This window comes from Delphinapterus leucas, chromosome 1 (assembly GCF_059928025.1).
Source record: "Delphinapterus leucas isolate spDelLeu-1000000601 "Yukka" chromosome 1, BTC_Dleu_Yukka2, whole genome shotgun sequence".
NCBI classification, from domain to species: Eukaryota; Metazoa; Chordata; class Mammalia; order Artiodactyla; family Monodontidae; genus Delphinapterus; species Delphinapterus leucas.
In genome coordinates, this window is record NC_143129.1 from 7936922 (window position 1) to 7942937 (window position 6016).

Below are 6016 nucleotides of genomic sequence, written 5' to 3' on the forward strand. Positions count from 1 at the left end.
TGAAACACTATATTCCATAAGAAAAGCATACAGGGCTTCCCTGGTGGCGCAGTGGTTGGGAGTCCGCCTGCCGATGCAGGGGACACGGGTTCGTGCCCCGGTCCGGGAAGATCCCACATGCCGCGGAGCGTCTGGGCCCGTGAGCCATGGCCGCTGAGCCTGCGCATCCGGAGTCTGTGCTCCGCAACGGGAGAGGCCACAACAGTGAGAGGCCTGCGTACCGCAAAAAAAAAAAAAAAAAAAAAAAAAGCACACATATACGTATATATATAATCTGCAATCCTATCCTTTTATTTGTGCCCTAGTTACAGATCTTCAATTCTCCACTGAGCCTTTGGCTCAAATTGGACCCGTGTAGAGGCAAACTGACCAGCTTCCTTGCAAAAAGCCAGTTTCTCTCTTTCCAATTTCCCCGTTGCCTGTGGTGCAGCTGCTTCCTATGCTCAAGATCAGGGAACCATCCATAGAGAACAGACTTGTGGTTGCCAAGGGGGCAGGGGTGGGGGAGGGACGGACCGGGAGTTTGGGGTTAGCAGATGCAAACTATTACATATAGAATGGATGGACAACAGGTCCTACTGTATAGCATATGGAACTATATTCAATATCCTGGAATAAACCATATTGGAAAAGAATATAAAAAAGAATGTATATATGTAACTGAGTCACTTTGCTGTACAACAGAAATTAACACAACACTGTAAGTCAATGATACTTCAATTAAAAAGAAAGATCAGGGAGTCATCATCAACCCATTTCTCTCCCTAGCCTACGTTATGGTTTTAGCCACCGAGTCGTTCTGGTTTTCGTTCAAAATGTCCAGATTCTTACGCTGCTACGGAAGCCCGGGACTCCATCACCTCAACTCAAATTCTACCAGCTGCTTCCAAACTGGCTTGTTAATTCTAGGACCCCTGTCACTCAGGATCTCTCCAATCCAGAGCAGGAGAATATTTTTAGAGGATAATTTCACTACTTCTCTGATGTTTCCTTGCTCAGAAAACTTCGGCACGCTTTTGACAGTGACAGCGAACCTGAGTCCTTCTGGCCGGAGTCCGGATCGCTCCACCGCCTGAGTGCACGGTACAGCATTCTCCCCACTGCTCCCAGCCCGAACCAGCTGTTCTGCACTGGGGCAGCACCGAACATCACAGCCTGGAGATGAAACGGGGACACATCCCGGCAGCTACAATTAGCAGCTGGCCGCCAGGAACTGATGTGTCACTGGCGTTGCTCTGTCTCCCAGCACAAATAAAGGAAGGCCAAGAATCTGCTAACGGAAGGGCAACTTAATGAGGGAGGGAATGTTTTCGCATTTTTTCCCTTGAATCCTGGTGATATTTTCATTGGGATTACAGACAACTGCAAATGCTTGGAATCGGGAAATAATAAGAAAGTGAATTCTGAAACCAGGGCAGCATTTTAGAACTGACAAAGCTGCTATGATTTGAGTTAGGCAACTGAGTGCATTTAATTGAATGTGGTGCTTTGTGGGGAGGAAATTAAGACGTTTGTAAACAATTGTTACGATTTCTGAGATGTTTCGCACAATTAGAGTAGTTTATGACTTTTATGAATGCAAAAATATAAAAGATGCAGAAAATTTGTAATTGAAAGTAGCATCTTACATATGTGTGTGTGTGCATGCACGCGCGCACACACACACACACACACACACACACGGAAAGTACCTTTGGAAGAATAGTAAGAAGGGAAATGTGTAGCCTATGAGGAGAGAGCTGGGAGATTTTCACTATATGTCCTTTTAATATAATGCGCGTGGCTTCTCTGGTGGTCCAGTGGTTAAGACTCCACAATTCCACTGCAGGGAGCGCCGGTTCAATCCCTGGTGGGGGAACTAAGATCCCACATGCCACGCTGTGCTGCCAAAAAAAAAAAAATTAAAAAAAAAAAAAGCACACTATGGGAAAAGAATCTGAAAAAGAGTGGATATATGTATATGTATAACTGCTTCACTTTGCTGTACAGCAGAAAGTAACACAACATTGCAAATCAACTCTACTCCAATAAAAAATTTTTTAAAAAAGAATACAAACTACTAGATATAAAATAAGTTACAAGGAAGTAATGTACAGCAAATGGAATATAGCCAGTATTTTATAGTAACTTTAAAAAATTTTTTTATTTATTTATTTATTTTTGGCCGTGTTGGGTCTTCGTTTCTGTGCGAGGGCTTTCTCTAGTTGCGGCGAGCGGGGGCCACTCTTCATCGCGGTGCACGGGCCTCTCACTGTCGTGGCCTCTGTTGTTGCGGAGCACAGGCTCCAGACGCGCAGGCTCAGCAGTTGTGGCTCACGGGCCTAGTTGCTCCGCGGCATGTGGGATCTTCCCAGACCAGGGCTCGAACCGTGTCCCCTGCATTAGGCAGGCAGATTCTCAATGACTGCGCCACCAGGGAAGCCCTATAGTAACTTTATATGGAGTATAATCTATAAAATATCGAATCACTATGTTGTACACCTGAAACTATTGATAATATGATGTTGTAAGTTAACTATACTTGTATTAAAAAAAATAGTGTTCAAAAAAATAAAATCATGCACAGATTTCATATTTATTTATGGGTAAATGGTTACTAGATTTCCTTTTAATTCTTTCAGATTTGGAGGTGGAGGGGAATTGTGGAGTTTGTGTGTTTGTAAGTAGCAGACCTGGCTGCTGTGGTTAAACATGGAACAGGTTTGGGTGGGACGGGAGGTGGTTAAAGCTGAGTGCAGGGCACTGAGTGGGGCAGAGCATCAGCCCAGGGCCCCCAGACCGGAAGGCAGCCCCACTGGGTCAAAATCTGTGCTGACGGATCATTAAAGCCGGGGTGGGGTAGAGGGAGGCACCTGCAGGGAGTTGTGGGGGACAGTGCAGAGAAAGGGAACCCCCCTCCACTGCCTAGTTTATTTCTCAAAGAAAAACCTCTCCCCTCCTAGAAATGGAAGCAGAAATGAAATGTTAGCTGGAGCCGAGGGTGGCAGCAGGGCAGGGAGCCTGGCATTGAGAGAAAACTCCGTGTATGAATGTGGAATCCATCTCCCCTCCTTCCACCTCAAAGTTGCAGGACGGGGAGAGAGAGAAGCACAGCCCGGAGGGTCCAGACAAGGTGCCCACACTCAGACTGGCGCCCACCACCCTGGCAAGGCAGGGCCCTGTGCCATCCTGATGACCCTGTGCTGGGTACCTGTCCCACAAAGGGAGAATTGAGTTCATGGTGTCCTCAGGTAAGAAGGTGAGTTTACAGCTGAGCCAGCGAGGAAGGAGTATCAGTTGCCACATTCCAGGAATGGGCCAGATTACTAAAGATTCAAACAGTTTAGGGAAACGGGCAGAAACGAGGCTAATGAAATTCAGTCTCACAAAGCTGGAAGGTCAGCCATTCAAGCAGAATCCATAATACATTTAAATGGAGCCTTAACGGGGAGAACTGCTGAAAATAATGAGGAAAGAGCCCGAGGGCAAAATATATCATCCACAGTCTAGTTGCCAATGGGATTTCCTTCCACAGCAGCCCAGGCACTGGGGGCTCTCCATAAAGGCACCTCTCACACCTCATTTAGAATCTGGGGGGCAACCCTGGGCTTGCAGCTACTCAGAAAAGGGCTTAACACAAGGCAGAGTCTTGTGTTAAAAGGGGAACGGGAGAAACGAGAGGGAAGGCTGGCCTGCAGCTCAGGAACCTGCATTTTCACCCTCTTCCCGAGCTGAGCACAGAACCTTTACCCTTTAGCTCAGGTGTCGCGAGTTTCTGAGAGGGGTTCCCCCAGTTCTTTTCATGATTTTGCCCTCACTCTTTTGCTGGCTTGGTTCTTCTCTCTGTTGTGTGTTTTTGCAGCAGAGCTTCTAAATCAATTGCAGGGAGAGAGCTGGGGATTTGAACCAAGAAAAAGGAAATGGAATGATTTTGAAATTAGCATTAATTGAACAGAGTCAGGTACCTAAGAGCTGTGAACAAGCTATGGATACAAATTCATGAAATCTGAAACAGCCTCAGACTACAGACCTGCCGGCAGCAGGCCCAACAAAAGCCCCAACAGATGAGGTGAGAGACCATGGAGTGTGCAGCCCGAGATCGGAGCTGTGGAACTCTGTTCCCTTTGTCCAGCTAGAATGCCATTACCCTGTGATTGACGAAATACATTTTGAACCCACATCCTAAGACCCTGCTCTGTTATTCCTATATGCAATGAGAAAGAGAGAGAGAGAAAGAGAGAGAGAGAGAGAGAGAGAGGGAGAGGGAGGGAGGGAGATCCCCTACACCTGCACTGTCCAATATTATGGCTCTTAGGCACTTAAAATGCAGTTGGTCCTGGAAGTGTAAGGTACACACTTGGGTTCTGAATAAAAAACATAAAACCTCTTATTAATCATTTTTATGTTGTCCATCGACAGATGAATGGATAAGGAAGATGTGGTACATATACATATATACACACAATGGAATATTACTCAACCATGAAAAAGAATGAAATTTTGCCATTTGCAGCAACATGAATGGACTTGGAGGGCATTATGCTAAGTCAGACAGAGAAAGACAAATAGTGTATGATATCACTTATATGTGGAATCTAAAAAATACAACAAACTAGTGAATATAACAAAAAAGAAACAGACCCCACAGATATAGAGAACAAACGAGTGATTACCAGTGGAGAGAGAGAAGGGGCAGGGGCAAGATGGAGGTAGGGGATTAAGAGGTCAAACTACTATGTATAAAATAAATAAGGTACAAGGATGTATTGGACAGCACAGGGGGTGTAGCCAATATTTTATAGCAACAATAAATGATCCTTAAAAACTGTGAATCACTATGTTGTACACCTGAAACGTATATAATATTGTAAACCAACTCTACCTCAGTTTAATAAATTTATGTTGATTATGTATTGAAATGATATTTCTGATATGTTGGGTTACATAAAATATATTATTAAAATGAATTAACCTTTTCCTTTCCTTTTCTTAATATGGCTACTACGGGATTTAAAGTTCTCACGTGGCTGACATATTGGACAGCCCTCCTTTAGACCTTCAAATAGTGGAACAGATTCCTAGGGCTGCAGTTTGCACTCCCCCTTGTTAAATTCAGGAGACCGGGCGCAAACTGATCAGCCAGAAGTTTGTTTTCACTTTCTTTTTTCAGGAAAATGATCCCAAACTGCTCAGGCCTGATTGTTGTCAATTGGAGTGGACGTTTGGGGCCAATGAACAGTTGCGGTACAGAAATTTAATTGATAATATTGAAGACATGCAGCTGGGAGAAATAAAGGACACAGTGGAGAAGACTAATTCTGTGAGCATTATTTCATATCATTTCATATGAATTAAACCCATAAAGTGCACACAAACCTTCACCATGGCTTGGGGGAAACACTGTTATCACAGAGGACAGAAAATACCATCATTATTCATCTCTGTGCTGCAGGAAACTGAGAAACATTAATCCAAACAGAACACTACACTCTCTGTTGAGCCCCAGACCATTAGATCCGAAAAAAAAAAAATGCAGAACTCTTTCTGATGGCGGATTTCTTTTTTTCCTGAGTGAGTCAGAGAACAGGCTGTGGTTTAAACCAAAGAAAAAAAAATGAAGCCTTCTGTAAACGGGTAAAGGCATGTGGACGGGTATGGAATGATTCATGAAGCTGTGAGACTGACAAGCCCGCCTTTTCTCCCACTGAAAAGCCTGGCATGATGTATAATTCTTGCCATCCAGGTGGCCTCTTATTTGACAGCTGCCCTTTGAAAACCACAGATAAGAGAAGCAGTCACTCGACACAACCTTTTTTATGCTGTTTTTTAAATGAGAAAACTCATTTATATGAACACACACTGAAAAGGAGTTATAAAAACAGTTAAATTTGTATCAGTTTAGATAATTGTAGATACTCCTAGTATTACAATTTAACAATAAAAGCTATGTGATTCTAAACTATTTTGGGCTTAAGATGGACCACTGAGTGATTTATACACATTCAACATCCTTCCTGAGGTCATCTTTTTAAACTTG